The sequence below is a fragment of the Ursus maritimus genome, unplaced genomic scaffold (genome assembly GCF_017311325.1).
Source record: "Ursus maritimus isolate PB19 unplaced genomic scaffold, ASM1731132v1 scaffold_3, whole genome shotgun sequence".
Classification (NCBI taxonomy): domain Eukaryota; kingdom Metazoa; phylum Chordata; class Mammalia; order Carnivora; family Ursidae; genus Ursus; species Ursus maritimus.
Window position 1 is genome coordinate 101,580,614 of NW_024425563.1, and position 19,824 is coordinate 101,600,437.

A 19,824-nucleotide genomic window follows, 5' to 3' on the forward strand; every position below is an offset into this window, starting at 1 on the left:
AAGGGATCAGGACTCCTTGGAGAAATGGCTGACTCTAAGACTAAGGCAGGAAATATACAAGATGAGCCTGAAGCATCTTGTAGTGCCTGAAAATAAGGAAGTTATTTAAAAATAAAAATTCGCCATAATGGAGGTATGTCAAAAGGTGACAAGAACCAAGCTCCTAATGCTCAGACTGGAGCAATTTGTGCAAACAAAGTAATTAAAGTAGTATTATAATATATCCATGAGTCCATGCTGATATAGACAAATAATTTAATAAATACCTAATTGGAGACAATAGACAAAACCACTGTACGGAAAAATTGAAAGTAATTGATGAGATAGTCTACCTCAAAGAAGCAGAACTCTCCATTCACTAAGTATGGGTTACATGTAGTGACTTCCCCCCATGGAGAATAGCATGGAAAAGAGGGAAAGATTCCAATGGAGAAACCGAAAAACTCTACCTCAGCCAGGTGAGCAAGATTAACATCAACAGTAATGAGTCATGCTGTCAGGACGAAGGCTTGATAAAATGTGATAAAGACGGCACTGTGTCTCTGTGAGCCTCCACCCCAAACACATGAACCCAGTCTAATCATGAAGCAAAGATTAGATGAGTCGCAATTGAAGGGCGTTCTACAGATACCTGATCAGGGCTTCTAAACATCTAAAAACAAGGGCAGTCTGAGAAACTGTAATAGCCAAGAGAAGTCTATGCATGTAATGTGCTATCTTGGATGGGATCCTGGAGCACAAAAAGGACATCAGGTCAAAACTAGGATAATCCGAATAAAGCATAGACTTCAATTAATAGTGCATTGATATTGGTTTTTAATTTTAATAAATGTACCATATTAATGTGAGATGCTAATATTAAGTAAACTCATGTCAGTTATATTGGAATTCTCTGTACCATCTTCATAATTTTCCTATAAATCTGAAACTATTTAAAAATACAGAAATGTTTATTTAGAAAATATATATTTTTATCAACTAGTTAATTTATTTCTCTCTAAATTTCATAAACCTATGTTGAAGTCATGTTTAATATCAGCAATTTAAAACATCAAATATTCAATAATTATTTATTAAGGACTAATAAAGAAGACACAGTGATAGGCACTTGGAAAAATATATGAATAAAGTAGTCTTTTTCTCAACTTGTTTGAATTCCAGTGAAGATAGAAATGAGTATATTGTACAAGTACTATGATGGTCATGAAGAGCATTATAATTTAATTAAAATGAAAAGAAAGCCATTATCTAATAGATGAATTAAAAAGGCTTCCCAGATAATGGATAATTAAAATACATCTTGAAATATTAGTGCTCTTTCAATTGACAGTGAGGCTGATGAAATGTAGCTTCCAAGTCAGAGACTTTAGGAGATCTGCAGATTCCTTCGTCACTCCTTGGAATGCTCCCTTTGGAACCCAGTCATGCAATGAGACATCTAAGCCACATGGTTTGCTAAGTGGATGGAAACCAAGGTGCCCTGATAGGACCCTCAGCTTAACTCCCAGTGGAGACCAGCACCCACTGCCTGCCGTGAGTCAGCCATCTTGGATGTGCCAGCCCCTGACCCCCAAGCTGTCACCACCTGTCACCTGCGCCTGAGGCTGCAGTGAAATGAGAATCTGTGAGTGTTGGCAGCAGCTGTCTGTATCTTGATGTGGAAAGAATAGAAGTAACTATAGCTAGTAAACCTATAGAACTGTGAGAGGCACTGAATGTTTTAAACCTTAACTTTGGGATCTTTTGTTATTTATCCATGTACCATTGAAATAGAAATTGGTCCTCATGAATTTGGCTTTAGGACCAGGCAGAAGCTCAGGCCTGAAGGGTTTAAAACAGGCTGTTTACTCATAAAACTGCTACTTAAGTCTTAGAAAAGGAGGGGGCGCCTGGGTGGCGCAGATGTTAAGCATCTGCCTTTGGCTCAGGGCGTGATCCCGTAGTCCTGGGATCGAGCCCCACATCAGGCTCCTCCGCTGTGAGCCTGCTTCTTCCTCTCCCACTCCCCCTGCTTGTGTTCCCTCTCTCGCTGGCTGTCTCTATCTCTGTCTAATAAGTAGATAAAATCTTTAAAAAAAAAAAAAGAAAGAAAGAAAAGGAGTCTCCATTATGTATAGTGTAAGTGCTAGCTAGGTATCACTTGCAGCAAAATGTAAGGAAGGACGTATGTAAAATGAACTTGTGGATCTAAAAAAGGAGATTTCCAGGGGCGCCTGGGTGGCACAGCGGTTGAGCATCTGCCTTCGGCTCAGGGCGTGATCCCGGCGTTATGGGATTGAGCCCCACATCAGGCTCCTCCGCTATGAGCCTGCTTCTTCCTCTCCCACTCCCCCTGCTTGTGTTCCCCTGGCTGTCTCTATCTCTGTCGAATAAATAAATAAAATCTTTAAAAAATAAAATAAAATAAAAATAAAAAAATAAAAAATAAATAAAAAAGGAGATTTCCAGGCAGAATGTTTTAAGCATCACTGGCATCCTTTAATGGATTATGAAAAATTACATGATCCCAGAAAAGGAAAAATAAGAAAATAACTTAAAAGCAACTATCAGGGTTTTTTTTTTTTCCATCTGTCAGTTTTTAAAGAGAATTAGAGAATTGACAACCTAGGACTTTCTGGTTGAAAAATAGAATAGTTTCCCCAGTTTCTCCAGTTACCTAAGATTTGCCAGTTAAGAAATGGTTCCAGGGCAAAGATCAAATCCAGTAAATATTAAGTTAAATGCATGGCTAATGACACATACCAGAAAAACTGAGAAGGGCCTACCTGGTAAGATTTATGGGTGTGCCTTAAAAATAGACTGGATTATGATTTGATACATAGAAATTTAAACAGTACTTAAAGGAGCTAACTTACCTGGACTGACAGTGACAGACATAGTTCAAGATGCAAAGATGCCTTTGAGTCCCCAGACTTCCACGGTCAGGAGTCAGACTTAGGATATTACTCAGTGGCAAGCGCAGGCCATTTCCTACAGAACAGGAGCGGTGAGGACCCTGATGTTGGAGTCCGGACCCACAGAGAAGTGATCTTGTTAAATAAGTGGAATTGATTCCTAACCAAGGCAGTTCTCTGTCCCTGGAGCAGGGGAGTTGGTAGCATGTGCTGGGCTGGATTTGCAATACTATAGCATAGGGACTGTGACATGTCTTCCATTCTTCCCTCCTGTATTAAGAGGTGGATTAGTACACCTATCTTACCCATGGCCTCCATTCAACTTAATCGTACCTTTAAAGGCTTATCTCCAAATACAGTCACATTATGAGGTACTGGGGATTAGTGCTTCAACATATGAATTTGGGGACACACAATTCAATCCATAAGACCTCATTTTTGAACAAGAGGCTCAATTGCATTTATGCTGTTTGTCGCCCCATTTTGTACTGGCAGTACGGGACAGTAAGGCAGATAGATCCCTGCACCCGGAAAACAAACAAAACAACAAAACAAAACAAAACAAAAAACACGCAAGCAAAGAACTTCATCTTGAGTTGGACCTTACTTAGACGAAAAAACCTGGACCTTAAGCTTGACCGTTATGCCATTATAGAATGAGAATTCAAGAGGTTTTAGGAGGGGTGAATGCACTCTGCATGTAAGAAGAAAATAAATAATTCTGATCAGGCAGCTAATTCTAGGGATTAAAAATGGCTACAAACTCTTTGCCATTCTTCCTATGAGAGGTAGAGTTGTGTCCCACCCACCTTGAATCACAGCTACCCCTGTGGCTTGTTTTTACTAATAGAGTGAGGCACAAGTGATCCCATGTATCTTCTAAGACATCTACTTGTGGTGCTAGGAATTCTCTTTCTGGAAACTCAGTGGCCATGCTGAGACAAACCTAAGCCCCATAGAGATGCCATGTGCAGGAGAACTGAGTTATCCCAGCCGGTAGACCTAGCTGAGCCCTCAGCTGAGAGCCAATATAAACAGCTAGCTGTGAGGACTGAGACTTCTTGAATGTGCCCACCTCAGTGAAGCCTCCAGGTGACCGCAGCTCCAGCCAACCCCAAAGGAAGCAAAGGAACCACCTACCCAAGTCTTGCCAACCCACACATCTACAAGGATAATCAAGGTAAGTTTCAGACTCTGTGTCTCTGTATGAGTTTGTTGTACAGCAATAAATAACTAAAACTGTCATATAGTAACCTATATTACAGAAACTTTACTAAGTTAAATAATAATTACAAAAAATTATAAGTGCTATGAAATAACCAAACAGTTTTAGGTACAGAGAAATAGTTGTTTGTGAAATTGTTTTATGTAAATTTTTTCTGAATTTAAAATAGAAATAAAGATTTCACTTTGGAACATGTTAAATTTGACATAACTATTACATATCCAGGTAGAATTTATAATTAGCTGTCAAGTAAAAGTCTGGAATTCAGGTCCAATTGGAGGTAAACATTTTGCAGATATTTGCCTATAGAAGATTTTAAAAGTCACATGACAAATATTTATCACAGTGAGTGTGAATTCTGAGAAAGAATACATGGTAGCACCACAGCTGATAAAAAAGGAATTTAGAAGCAGAAATGTGAATGTACACAGGAGAATCAGGTACATGAATAAATCGTCTGATATAGCTGGAGCGGAGCAAAGGGCAGTGAGCAGAGAGGTGTCATACATCCTGCACAATACAGGCTAAAGGTGCAACACACACACATATACATATATGTATATATTTTTTTACCATAAACTGCTATAAATCTAGTAGATTCAGCACACATTCTACTGCAAGGGAACCAGTTATACGAAGTGAGAGTTACAGCCCAGAAAATGATCTGTTGTGGCTGTCAGAGTGTCACTTCGGGGAGGAGGTGAGACTAAGGAGAGTCGAGAAGAATCTCTGTTGTCAATAATAATTCAGTAAATTTAAGATTTTGATGGGTCACCTTCATATTTTGTACAACTTCTACATATCAGTATCTTTCCAAGAAAGAGATTAAATTGTGTTCATTTGTGTATCTTAGTATATGATAGCATATCAAATTATAAATTCATTTTTGAATAAGTCTTATTTCTCATTAAAAAGTAGAGAGAGTAGACCTCGTTTTCTTACTTCAACTTTAAAACTCACTGTATTTTCTAAAAGGTCCAATTATTTCCGAGAGAAAAATGAAAAGTTGTACAGGTTATCAAGAAACCAAACCTGCACTTCACAAGTAAGTCCAAGATTGACACAATCCGTCATCTTTTCAAGCTCACCTGCTCATATCACTTCCACTCAGCCTGAAGATGACCACCTGGTCTTTCCCTCACGTCACCCACCCTGCACCTGTGTGCTGTAACCAGTCCTCCAGTTCACTTCTGTTAACACCCAGAACACTCAGCAGGTGCATATTCAACTTCATTCTCTATTCAACAGTCTCAACGTAACTGAATGATTATTCTCTATCTGTAACTACCAGTGGCATTGGAATACGTGTTTCTTCTATAAAAACAAAAACTAGTTACAAACCATAATAGAGGAAATAATTTTAATTATGATAATAATAACAACAAATGATTATTAAGAATATGCTTAGAAAATGAGAGGTGATAAAATGAAAATACTGAAATTTTGTTGGAATGGTCTGGTTCCTTCAATGGATAAAGTAGTTCAGTCTAGCTAAAATAGAGGATGAGTGTGAACTTTCCATCAAGAGGAAAGTGGGGCCCAAACACTCACGTGCTTGTGTGTCATGTTAAAAATGGACGGTTTCATTTTAAGGTGAATGAGAAACCCTTGAGGACTGTAGTTACAGAATTAGATTTTCACTTATGGAAGAGCATTCTTTAAAAAAAACAAAAAAAACAAAAAAAACAGTACAGTAGGGGCCCCTGGGTGGCACAGTCTGTTTCGGTTCAGGTCGTGATCTCAGGCTGGTGGGATCGGTCTCCTCATGAGGCTCCACACTGTGCATGAAGACTGCTTAAGTTTCTCTCTCCCTCTCCCTCAGCCTCTCCCCACCTTCCTCCTGCACTCTCTCACACCTTCTCTTTCAAAATAAATAAATAAAACTTTAAAAAATATTGAAGTAGCATGCAAGGGGCTGAACATTACATATGAAGAGACATCTATTAGAGAGCCTGGAAATCTATGGACAATACTTCACAATCCCTAGAGTAATCAGTCAACTTTCATAGTATTTTCTGAAACAGGATAAACTCAGCAGAGGAAGGCTTGGTGGAGAAGATGATAAGATTTGATCTGTGAAATGTGGAGTGACTGAATTTCATCCATGTACAAATGAGAAAATAGAGTTAGTTCTAGGCCGAGGAATGGATATTTGGGCTGGACCATTATAGGCTTTCAATAATCATGCACTGAATAAATGAGCCATTGGAATATGTTGATAACTGAGGTCATGGATGCGATAAATTCAGAAAATTGTGTAATTTGAGATGAAAAGGCTTTTGGTAGAGGTGTGATGAACTCCAACTTTAAGGATGAGATGAAAGGGGGCGCCTGTGTGACTCAGTCAGTTAAGCGTCTGCCTTTGCCTCAGTTCAAGATCCCAGAGTCCTGGGATGGAGACCCACATCGGGCTCCCTGCTCTCCCTGCTCAAGTGGTGAGCCTGCTTCTCCCTCTCCCACTCACCGTGCTTGTGCTCACTTGCTCTCTCTCTCTGTGTCAAATAAATAAATAAAATCTTTTTTTTAACGAATGAGATGAAAGGAGAGAATAGGACTGCTTTTTTGTGGTAGGTACACCAGGAAGACCAAGGAAAGACCATGCTTTAAAGACTGAATGGCTCAGAGATACCCCCTCACAACAGACAGGATGGCTAGTATCAAAAAGAAAGAAACAGCAAGTGTTGGTGGGGGTGGGCAGATAAAGGAACCTCGTGCACTGTTGGTGGGGATGAACTGGTGTAGCCACTACAGAAAACAGCATGGAAGTTCCTCAAAAAATTGAAAATAGAAATACCATATGATCCAGTAATTCTACTTGGGGGTATTTACCTGAGGAAAATTAAACCACTAATTCAAAAAAATATATGCCCACCTGTGGTTGTTTGTTGTTGTTGTTTTATTTTATTTATTTATTTATTTTTTGCACACCTATGTTTATTGTAGCATTAGTTTTGAAAGCCAAGATATGGAAGCAACCTAAGTGTGGATAGATGAATGGATAAAGAAGAAGTTATGGGATATATACACAACGAAATATTACTTAGCCATAAAAAGAATAAAATCTTGCCATTTGTGACAACATGGATGGACCTAGAGCATATTATGCTAGAAATAAGTCAGAGAGAAAAAGACAAACACCATTTGGTTTCATTTATGTGTGGAATCCGAAAAACAAAACAAATGAACAAAAACTACAAGAACAACAAAAAGAGAAACTGGCTCATAAATACAGAGAACAACCATGAGAGGCTATGGACTCTGGGAAACAAATGGAGGGCTTCAGAGGGGAGGGGGGTGGGGGATGGGCTAGCTCGGTGATGGGCATTAAGGAGGGCTCGTATTGCAGGGAGCACTGGGTGTTAAACACAAATAATGAATCATGGAACACTACATCAAGCACTAATGATGTATTGTATGGTGACTAACGTATCATAATAAAAAAATTGTTTTTAAATAAAAAGAAAATAAATAAATAAAACCAACAGCCAAATAAATAAATAAATAAATAAATAAATAAATAAATACAGAGAATAACCTAGTGATTGCCAGATAGGAGAGGGATGGGCCAAACTGGTGACGTGGATCAAAAGATACACCCCTCCAGTTATAAAATAAATAAATACACGAATAAAGAATACAGCAGAGGGAATAGTCAATCATATTGTAATGCACCCTTAAAAGTGTTGTTTTTATTTAAAGACATCAAGGTAACGGATGCCTTTAGCAAAGGTTTTTGGCAATGCCAGAGGAGTCATGAATTGAAGAGTGACCAGTCAGTGAGGGGAGGCATTGGTCAGTGGCCAGCATGTGATCCATAGAGATCGTTTTGGTTAAACGTTAAATTTAAATAAAGCCTACAGGTTTACTTGATGATAGGAAAGAACCAGCAGCAAATTAAACTAATGGAGTGATAGCAGTTAATTTATGAGAACGCAGAGGTTTTGGAGTCTGGACCTCAGATTGGAGGTTTGGCCTTAAACTGGAAACTGAATCTGTTTTTATTTATTTTTTCTTTAATACTCTGCATGTTTCAGTTCCCATTCTGAGAATTTCTCGAGTTATCCACTATATAACTGATTCTATTCCTACAGTTTGACATTTGTTCCTCACATTTTTTACCCTGGTTTTCACTGCAATTTCATTCATACTTGTCTTGTGAGATATAATTTCAAAAGTAAGATTTTCTGCCTCAGCCCAGATTTTCCTTTCCTTAAATTGCAGTATTTTATCATAGACCACCACCTCCTAAAATGGGGCAATATCAAGTTTTGTTGGAAGAAGAGAGATATAAGAAGATAAGTATTTATTACAGGATTATAGAATTATCCTATTATGTTTGTAAAGATTAAAGATATTAGTATTTCTTATTTTTATAGATCACAACGTGCAATTTTATCAGTTAATTCACCAAGTAAAATGAAATGATAAAAATGTAAATTATTTGATTCCTATATCTCCTTCCTTGAAATTCTGTGCACTGATAGATTTTTTTTTTTTTTTTTTTTTTTTTTTTTTTTTTAGTCTCTGGAAGGAAGGATGTGAAGGCTTTCTTGCTGGAAGGCTGCATGCAGAGTTGAAGACAGGTCATAAAATTTGTGTGTAATAGATGGAGGCTTGAGCCTACAGATCTCCCACTCATTACTTGTCTATGTTTAAATAAATTGTTAACCTGATTGTCATCATTCTTGTCACTTACTTCACAAGTGGTTTGAGAGATTTAAATGAGATAAACTGATACTATTGAGCTCTGAATAAGCATTGAAAATGGAACACTGCTATGAAAAAGTAGAATTTACTTAGAGACACAAACAATTGTCAGCACATTACTGTACCAACCACAGTAACAGGGTCAAAAGATCAAAAAGGGCACATGTAGATGAGATAGAGGAAATCATGGGCAAATATCAACCACTGGCTTTAGGATATATTACTTACGGGAAGGTGTCAGGAATAACCGAAACCACAGGACACAGGTCCGTCATATATTTGACTACAAGCTTGCAAACAAAATTTATGGCATTTAGAAGTTAGAGAAGTGCATTTTGTTCTCTATGACTTGAAATTTTTATGAAACAATGTTGTTATTTGTAAAACGTATGGTATTGTCATCCAGTTCTTTTGCTTCTACTTGGCCTCACAATTACGGCTGTTTTCTGAGCAGGTGCTGTAGATCTGACAAAAACCTGCCTTCAGTTCAGCCTCTACTCGCTGTTATACCTGGAGACAGTGTTGTCATTAGGTAACAGAGCTCTTATCTCCATACTGGCAGTTTCCTCTCCGCTTGGTTATTTCAAGTCAAAATTTCTCTGTGCTCTCTTTAGTCATTCGTCTGTGTGTTACTTAATAATCAAGTTTATTGCATTATTAGTAACAGCAATGGATGGGGTATGCACGTTAGCTTTAAAGCTGCTCTGTCAGTTCTTCTTACCAACATCAGGAGAATTTGACAGTAGATTCAGTTCTATTCAGTTTCTTTCACAAAGCCATGCCTTAAGATATAATTAGGAACTTGGCAATAGTACCATGATAAATGTTCAGGATTCTGAAATGATCCTTTTTCCACCACATCAATAAGCTTTATGCTGTATCTAAAGGCAGTCATTCAAAATTTCTTAATGATGGTGATTGCAGCATTTTGCTGACTATTCTGCCGTCGCTATAGCTGTAAGAGCTGACAATTAACTTCAAAGAAACTGAATTCATGTCACAGTCTACACTAAGCATAATCCACATGCTGCCCAAATTGCATATGGGCAATTCAGATGTGAAAGATTACACTGAATTTTGCTGTGTTGGCAGCAGTTCTAATAAACAAAAAACTCAAATACCAAATAAGAAAATCAGATTTGACAACATCTGGTGTTAATAACATGTATAGAGGAAGGTATAGAGGATCCAAGAAAAGGCAAAGAAGAAAAAGAACAACAACAAAGCATGAGAGCAGCTTATGTGTCAACGACAGCAAGGAACCCGAGCCCTCCAAACTGTCCAATCTACCTTAACAATCACACCATCCTACCTCTGAGTTCTTCCTTGTATTGAGGTAAAGAACCCTATGACAGGAATCAGTAAGTATTTGACAACAGACTATTTCAGAGAACATACTGAAGTCATCTATGAAACCTGCCTCACATATACTAGACACTAAAATAGAAACATAGATTCTCACAGTTGGAAAAGAATGGGTAGATAATTAATGAGAGGATTGGTTCTATGCAGCCTTGAAATATGTTTGCCCATGAATGCTTGAATATTCCTGGTTTTAGAGAACTAATTATGCAGAAGGCGAAGTGTTATCTTTTGGGATCGGTAGACATGAATTTGAATGCTTAATCTACTTTTCCAGTAAATAACTTTGAGAAAGTTAAATAAAATCTCTAGTGCTCAGCTTCCTCATTTTGGAAGAGAGACATAATCTCAAACCAAAGACCACAGTTACTATTTTTCAAAAATCATGTGTTTTCTTTTCCTTGTCTCACTTTCCAGCTGTTCACCACCTAGTTCTAAGACAATCTTGAGTTGTGCAGCTATTGGTACCCCAACCATTTCCTTTCTTCGTTTACCTCCAGCATGAAGTCAGGAATGGATGTAATTTAAAGTCACATCACCTTCATAGATGCCAGTCTCAGTGGCTGAGTCATCATTTTAGGTTATCTTTTAGTATTTCTACTGCCAACTGGGCTTGGAAACCACCAGCCTCTAGGCTGGCTGCAGCACCCGGGAAACGGCTTTGGCAGGATATTTTTGGTCTTAAGTCACAGGAAACCAATGTAAAACTGGATGGAATAAGGAATAAGTTTTGACTCCTGTAATTCCAGTCAGACTGGATTTGGTACATCAAGCCATTGACATAAGCGAGGAACTACTTGCCTTATGTCTTTCTGTCTTTCTGTTCTGCCTTCTAAATTAACAGTTTTATTTCAAGATTCTCTCATATGGCTCCAAATGAATGCTAACAATTCGTGGGATCATGTGTTCAACATCTGCACAAAAATCCCTAGCTCCACTTCAAACCAAGGGTATATGCCAACCCTGAAACATTCAGGATGTCCAGACTACATGCTGATGGTCTTAAATGTGGGTTGGGCGCTCATCCCTACACCAATCACTGTGATGTGGGGATGGAAAGAGGAGGCTAAGGATGGAGTCAATCCATCTGAATCACACTGCTGCCACTCAACTGTTATTGAAGGATGTCGGGATGCAGTTACACTGCCCACCATATCTGGGTTACCACCAAGACTTCTGCGTTCTTCTAATGTCTACTAATGTCCTACTGTGTTTCTGGATACTCAGTCTAATATTGCCTACTTACCTCAGGACAGATGATTTATAGTAAATCCTCTCTCTTGTTTACGTAGCCTAATGCCTACTTTTCTGCTGCTGTTCTTTCCTCTTGTCTATTGAGGAAGTGGCCATGCTGGGAAGGCTGCATTCTAAGAGTTCATAATAGCAAAATATAAGTTAAATTTTCACATGGCCCATACCTAGTCCATGCAAAAGAGCCAGTCAGTACAGGGATGTATTCAGATCTGCTAAATGGAGAAAGGCAGCTACAGAGGTTTACAGTGTGAACCCTCAATTCTTCCACTTGGGCACAGCTACTGATAGGCTTTTGCAAATATGACTTGGCTGCGAGTCATTTAGCTCTACTTCCTATGCCCTTTGGAACCAAACAGGATTCAGGAGAACTCCTACTGCCAGCTATTGGACATCACTCTCTTATTGTAAACAAGTAATGTAGACACTGTCTCTCTGTGTATCTTGCCTCCAAGAAGCATTCTTTACCGGCTGTTTCTGAAAGCAACAGCCACAATGTCTTCTCCTGATTGCTTTTACAGATCTTCCCCCTCAATCTCCACTGTTTTTAGCAGTTTTGTACACTTGGGTTGGCAATTTTAAATGTTTTCTAGTTCTAACAGTAATTGTATTTTGTTTCACGTTAGCTTTATTACTTTTAAATGCTTCCCAGGGGCAAAAAGGTGGAAAGTAACAGTTTTATGCCTTTATCATTATACCAGAATTCTCATTGTTTTTTAACAGGGGTATTTGATGCACATAAATTAATAAAACTCTTTGCAGTTATTCTTGAAACCGTGTCCTCACATTATGCCTCTCCTGTGTTACCAGTCTTCAAGCATGCATTTTACGTTATTCAACTATTTCACTGATTTTTTTGACAATTACATATATATTTTGAAAGATTGATGATTATTTCTTGTGTATAACAGCCTGTTCTTGTTTTTTAGATGTGATAACTTCTTTATTTCTTTTTTGCTCTGTCTCTCTAGATATAAATTCTATTGATTTTAATTTGTTTTTCTGTTTCTTCATTTAACACATTATATGTATTTAATCTTTTTCTTAGTTTTCATGCTACTTGTTCTTATCAAATAGTTGTGATTCCTGGATATCTATCAACACCTACAAATGATAAGTATTAATGACTCTAGAGTGTGTCCCACTACTTACATAAAGTTTTTGCCAGTGATGCTTACACTATTTTGAGCCCTGTGTGAACTGCAGACAGTCTTACTGATGATCTTTTCAATTGGTCTCTCCCCAGTCTTAGAAGTGGTTTCCTCACACATTGATCAGTATTAGCTGAATAATGCCCAAAGTTGACCCTCCACAGATCTCCAGAGAACCTTCCATGAAGTTCTCTTCTCTTTCGTCCTTTGTCTCATGAACTCCAGCAACTGGGTCTTCTAGACTCCTCACCACATGTTCTGTGCTAAGGAAATGTTTCAGAGGCCTCCAGTCTTCCCATTCAAAGAGACTTAAGATGGAAGAAAAGTTAAATATATGTTTTATTCAGTCTGGGTGTACCTCCATTTACTCAAGTTACTTGATTCAAGTTTAAGAAATGTGAAGATATAAGAAATATATGTTGCATTTATCATGAGATGCTATATAGAAAATGGGAATTTCTTATATTATTAACAACTTCTACCTCTAGACTGATTAACAGTCTATATACTTCATATCTTTCTCTTTGGGAGGAACTCATGAATCTTATCAACTACACATTCGATCACCTTGATCATGAAAACTGAATTGTTAATTTGTTTCTTTTCAATGTTTGCCTTATAATATGGATCAAATGTATTTTACCTTTAAATTAATATTTGCATTTGGAAATAAAATTATAATTGCCTACCCTACAATTCAGGTTTAAAAAATTGTTAATGGTCACTATATGGAACTGACTTCATTTAAAAAATCATTTTTTTATTTCATTTCATGATCAGTTGCAACATCCAAATATGCCTTATGAAATTATTTTTTTTTTAAAAAGCCCAAGACTAAAGATTTAGTGTGTATGTTGTTCACTTCAGTCAAAGGGGGTCTATTTTTCTTGAGCCTCACAACAGACTAAAATCTTGAATTATAGCATCTACCAAATATGCACATACACCCACAGTGTATATCACCTATACTCCTTTTTCAAGAAAAAGAAAGAGGGACATATGAACAATTAAATTAGTATGTTATATTTATTTCAAAAATTTATAAGAACCTTAAATCAAACCTTTGCTTGTAAATTTCTAACATAACACTCAGTTTTCACATAATTTGATTTTTTTTAATTGGGGTGTAAATGATACTCAGTTTTGCCCTGTTAATGTGTAATGTTTTATATTAATATTTGGTCCAGAAGTAAGAAGAAGATAAAAATAAGATGTACAAGTCCATCTTCAGGCTGTAAGAAAATAGAATTTCATTCCATCTTATCCATGAAATGTTTCCTTAAGATTACCCCAGTGACTCTGCTTAGGTATAGCATAAAACCTCCTGCTACAGCAAGGTAGAGATGTGTTCAGTTGAAAGCAAAACATTTACTTCTTTGGAAATAAGTATTTCTAAATATTACTGATGCTATTATTGAGTTCACATTTTGTGATCCCATAAGTAAGTGTGATTATGTGGTCTTTCATCATTGGTGGTCTTTATGGGCCGCAAGCCAGATTTCTTCAGCATTAATACCTTACTGAAGTCTTTCACCTTACTCTTTTCTACCACTTTATCTTTTTTTCACTCCCCTAGATTATATATGTGTATTTAAATATACCACCTCCTTAAACTTGGAAATTTTTTTCAAATCTTACTGACTATGCTTTATTCAGTCTTATTAATGACCATGAAACCAAGGGAAGAATTCCACCTAGGAAATGAAATTAATAAGAATATCAGTAGAGTAGAAAAGAGAGTAATGATCCTTTGAGAAGATGCTGGCAGGTAAAATAAAAGGCAAACCTGCATGATATATACAAATAATCATCTTTGCCAGTAAATTTCAAAATGCTTATCTCAGAAATTTACTGTGCGTATTTCCAGTTGTTAACTTTGTCTCTAATGCCTTAGTTTAAGCACACATTTAAGTATTGTGGTAGAACTATCTGAGCTTATGTTGATGGATCCTACTGAGTCTTATAAGGCACAATACAAAATCGGCATGCTGACAGAGATAGTTACAAAATTGGATTCCTGCCCAGGAAATTATTACCTTTAGACCAACTGTGGTTGTGATAGAGAAAAAAAATCACAGCCCCTGAGAAATAACCAATATCAGAAGCTTTGAAGTTAAATTGGTCTGGAAGTTGAGGCCATCCTTCATGAGCGATCTTTTACCTACACCACTGAGAGATTGATTGCCCACAGGAAAACAAAGATTATTGTAAGATATGACATTATAATTTTAACATCTTAATTTTTCTCTACAATAGAATCTCTGTAATATTACTTGTTAACTAGTATTAGTTATTTTAGGAACTTAAAATATATACAAATCAGATTGGGTTCTTTGTGTTCAGTAAAGAGAACATTTAATCTTTGTAAGGATACTGAAAACTTATTTTTAATGCTTTGCAAAATGTAACTTGGCAGTGCAGACAGGCTAAAGTAATAGATTGTTGTGTAGATATAATATACTATTAGATGTACACGTAATGACCCATGGGAACACATAGGAGGAGCTCAGAAATAGCCTGTTTCCCCAGAGATGGCTATTATGGTGAAATCAAAGGACAACTGAGTCTTGAAAGGTGCACAGATGTATTCAGGGGGGAGACAATAAAAAAATCAGTGTGGTGGGTAGAGATCATGTGGAAGTTCCTCCTCTCCACAGTGCTTACACACCAGTGCCATTGATATTTACTATAAAACACAATAATTTATATACACACACTAATACAAGTATGTGAATATCAAAGAAATGAAGCAAATTTCTAGGTGTCAGATAAAAACAAAAATATATCATAGATCAAGAGCAGAAAAAAGTAGAAATTGAAGCCAAACTCTCAGAAGTATATGAAAAACAGGAATAGCTCAATGCTTGGAATTTTCACAACCATGTGGGGGATTAGTCATCCGAACTGCATGGACCATGAAGGTTAAGGAGCTTGAACTCTAGTTTTTTGTTTTGTTTTGTTTTAAACAAAATTAGACATCGGAAGAGACACATTAAAAATAAAAACTAGGAATTTTTTTTTTTTGAATTGAGGAAAGACATATATTCTAAGACAGAATAAAGCATACTATATCGTGTAAAAGATAAATACAATCAAATTCATACCTGGACCCATCTAGTGACAATGCACAATAGTAAGCAAAATGAAATTTATTAAAAATCCTGAAGAGATAATATAGGTCACTTAAATAGAAACAAACTCCACAATGAAAGCATCCCACACATCAGAATATACAGACGCTGGGAGTTACCGGAATGATATTTTTCAAATATCATTATTCAAATATTATTCAAATATTACAGCAAAGTAATAGTCGATTCAGAAATCTACACAATAAAAAAAGTATTGAAGAATAAAAATAATATTAAGGTAGTTTTTGGCATACAAAAGAGTTCATTGATATAAACATTTACTATTGGATTTTTTTTTTTTTATCTTTTTTGGGTAATCTTCTATTCAGGTATTTGGTCCATTTGTTTTAATTGGGTTGTTTGTCTTTTTATTGCTGTGTTGTAAGAGTTATTTATATATTCTGAATACAAATCTTTTATCTCATATATAGGACTAACAAATAGTCCCCCCTTTCCAGGGATGTTTGTGCACTTCACTGATGGTGACTTTTGAAGCAAAAAAAATTGTTAATTTTGGTAAAGTTCAATTTCTCTGTATTTTGTTTTGTCAGTTGTAATTTTGGTGTCATATTTAAGACAAAATTGCCTAATCCAAGGATAAAAGATTTACTCCTACATTTTCTTCTAAACATTTTATTTTAAGTCAATGAACCACTTTGAATTCATTTTTGTATGTCATTTCAAGTAGGGATCCATCTTCATTCTTTCTCATAGATACACAGTTCTCCCAATATCAGTTTTTGGAAAAATCTTTCCCATTTTTTTTTTTTTTGCCTAGAAACTCTTCAAAAATTAATTGATTATAAATGTAAGAGCTTGCTTTTGAAATCTCAATTTTATTTCGTTGATTTATATGTCTATCTTTATACTAATATCATACCATTTTGATTATCTGGCTTCATAGTAAATTTTTAAGTCTTAAGTATTAATCACTCAACTTTATTCTTCTTTTTCAACTTTGTTTTTACTACTCTTGACCTCTTGCATCTTCATATGAATTTTAGGATCAGCTTATCATTTTCTGCAAAAATGACAATTGGATTTTGATAGAGGTGTATTGAATCTGTATATCAGTTTGGAAAGTATTGTCATCCTTAACGATTTTTAAGTTTTTTGATCAATAAATATGGTGTATCTTCCCATTTCTTCAGATTTACTTTAATCACTTTCAACAATGTCTTGTAGTTTTCAGTTCATAACACTTAGATTTATTCCTAAGTATTTTATCCTTTTGGATGCTACTGAAAATGAAACTGCTTGATTTTATTTTTGGATTGTTTATTGCTAAGGTGTAGAAATACAACTATTATTTTGTATATTGATAATGTATTTTGCAACCTTGATGAATGTATGATTTCCGATAATATTCGCGGCATCCTTAGGATATTATAAATACATGATCAGCTCATCTGCAAATAGAGATAGTTTTACTTTCCTTCCAAATCTTGATGTCTTTTGTTTCTTTTTTGCCTAATTGCCCAGGCTAATATCTTTGGTATAATGTTGAATATAAATAGAAAGATTAAATGTTCTTGTATTTGATCCTGAATTTAGGTGACAAGCATTCAGAGTTTCACCATTATGTATGACATTAGTTGTATGCTTTTGAAGATATACCTTATCAGGTTTAGGAAGTTCCCTCTTTTCCTAGTTTGTAGAATGTTATATCATGAAAGGGTCTTGGTATTTCTCAAATGCTTTTTCTGCATTATGATGATCAAAATTTTTTCCTCTTTATTCCATTAATATGGTATATTACATTGATTGACTTTCAACTGTTGAAATAATTTTTCATTTCTGGCATAAAGCTCACTTGGATCATGGTTTAAAATCATTTTTTTACATAGAGCTGGGTTCAATTTGCTATTATTTGGGGGCGGGGGAATTTGTGTATATATTCACAGGAATTGTTGGTAGAGAGTTGTCTTTTCCTGTATGGTCTTTTCTGGTCTCTTTCTTCTCAGAGTAATATTGCCTTATAGAAAGAGTTAGGGAGTGTTCTTTCCTAACTTTGGGACAACTTTGTAAAGGATTAGTATTAATTTTTCTTTAAACATTTAGTAGACTTAATCAATAAAGCCATCTGGACATGGTAATTTCTTTTGACATTTAAAAAAATTAATTACTAATTAAATCTCTTTAGTTCTTTTCAGTCTATTCAGATTTTCTAGTCCTTTTTGACTCAGTTATGGTTGTTTATGTATTACTGGTAATTTGTCCATTTTATCTGGGTCATATAATTTATTGAAATGCAATTATTCATAGTATTCTATTCTGTTTTTATTTTCTTGTAAGGTGTGAAGTAATATTCTATATTTCATTCCTGATTTATTTATTTATTTATTTATTTATTTATTTTAGATTTTATTTATTTACTTGTCAGAGAGAGAGGGCACGCACAAACAGGGGGAGTGGCAGGCAGAGGGAGAAGTAGGCTCCCTGCTGAGCAGGGCACCCAATGTGGGACTTGATTCCAGGACCCTGAGATCATGACCTGACTCAAAGGCAGTCACTTAACCAACTGAGCAACCCAGGCGTCCCATCAGTCCTGATTTTAATTATTTCAGTCTTAACGCTTTTTTCTTGGTCAGTCTAAGTAAAGTCTTGTCAAATTTGTTGGTCTTTTCAAGAACGAACTTTTGGTTTCTTGATATAGTATATTTTTCAATTATTTTATTTTACTTTATTTCCATTCTAATCTTTATTACTACCTTCCTTCTATTTGCTGTATTTTTTTGTTAATTCTTTTCCTTTAATTTCTTAAAGTAGAATGTTAGGTTATTGATTTTGAGAGTTTTTAAAATATAGGTTACTGCTACACATTTCTCTTTTCACACTGAAGTAGCTACATCACATAAATTTTGGTATGTCTTGTTTTCATTTCCAATTATTATTCCAAAATATTTTTCTAACTCCTTATTTATTCTTCGACCCATTAGTTATTTAGGGGTGTATTTTTACATTTCCATGTATTTTTTAATCTCTCATTTTTCAGATGTTTTTGGTTTCTAGTTTTATTTGATCATGATAAGATACTCTGTATGGTTTTAATCATTTTAAACTTATTGAGACTTGTTTTGTGGCCTAACATATAATCTATACTGGGTAATGTCCTACATAAGATTGAGAAAAATTTGTGTTCTGCTATTTTTGGTGGAGTGTTCTCCAGATATTTGTTAGGACTAAATGATTTATATAGTTGTTCAAATCTTCCTTGTTGATTGGTGTCTAGGTGTTTTATCCATTATTGAAAGTGGGAAATTGAATTCTCTACTGTTGTTGTTAAATTTTTTATTTTTCCCTTAATTTCTGTCATTTTTTGCTCTGTATATTTTGGGTCTCACTTGTTAGGTACGTACATATTTATAATTGTTTGGTCTTTCTTACGGATTGACATTTTATCATCATATATATCCTTTTTTGTTCCTGACAACATCTTTTACCTTAAAGTCTATTTTCTCTTTTTAGTATAACTACTCCACCTGTCTTTTGTTTTTGTTTGCACGGCATATCTTTCTATTCTCTTACTTTAAACCAGTTTGTGTCTTTGACTATAAAATGTATAACTTGCAGGCAGCATATAATTGAGTCATGTTTATTTTTTATCTATCTGCCTTTTGATTGGAAGGATTCATTCGTTTATATTTAATGTAATTACTGATAAGGTAGTATTCATGTCTGTCACTGTTATTTGCTTTGTATAGATCTTATTGGGTTTTTTTGTTGTTGTTCTTTATTTCTCCATTACTATGTTTTATTGTGTTAAATACTTCCTAGTGTACCATTTTAATCTCCTTGTCATTTCTTTTCCTATGTAATTTTTAGTTTTTTCTTAGTGGTTGACCTTGAGGTTATAGTAAACATCTTAATTTAAATCTACCTAGTTCATATTAATACAAATTTGCTTTTATTATTAGATAATTTGTTCTATGTAGCTCCATTCTTTTTTCCCTTGTGCTGTTATTGTTATAAAAATTACATATATACATTATAAATCCATCAACACAGTTTTATATTTATTGTTTTATGCAGCTGTCCCTTAAATCAGCAGAAGAGAAAGTCATAAACAAAAATGCATTTAAACATTTTTTTATAGTTATCTT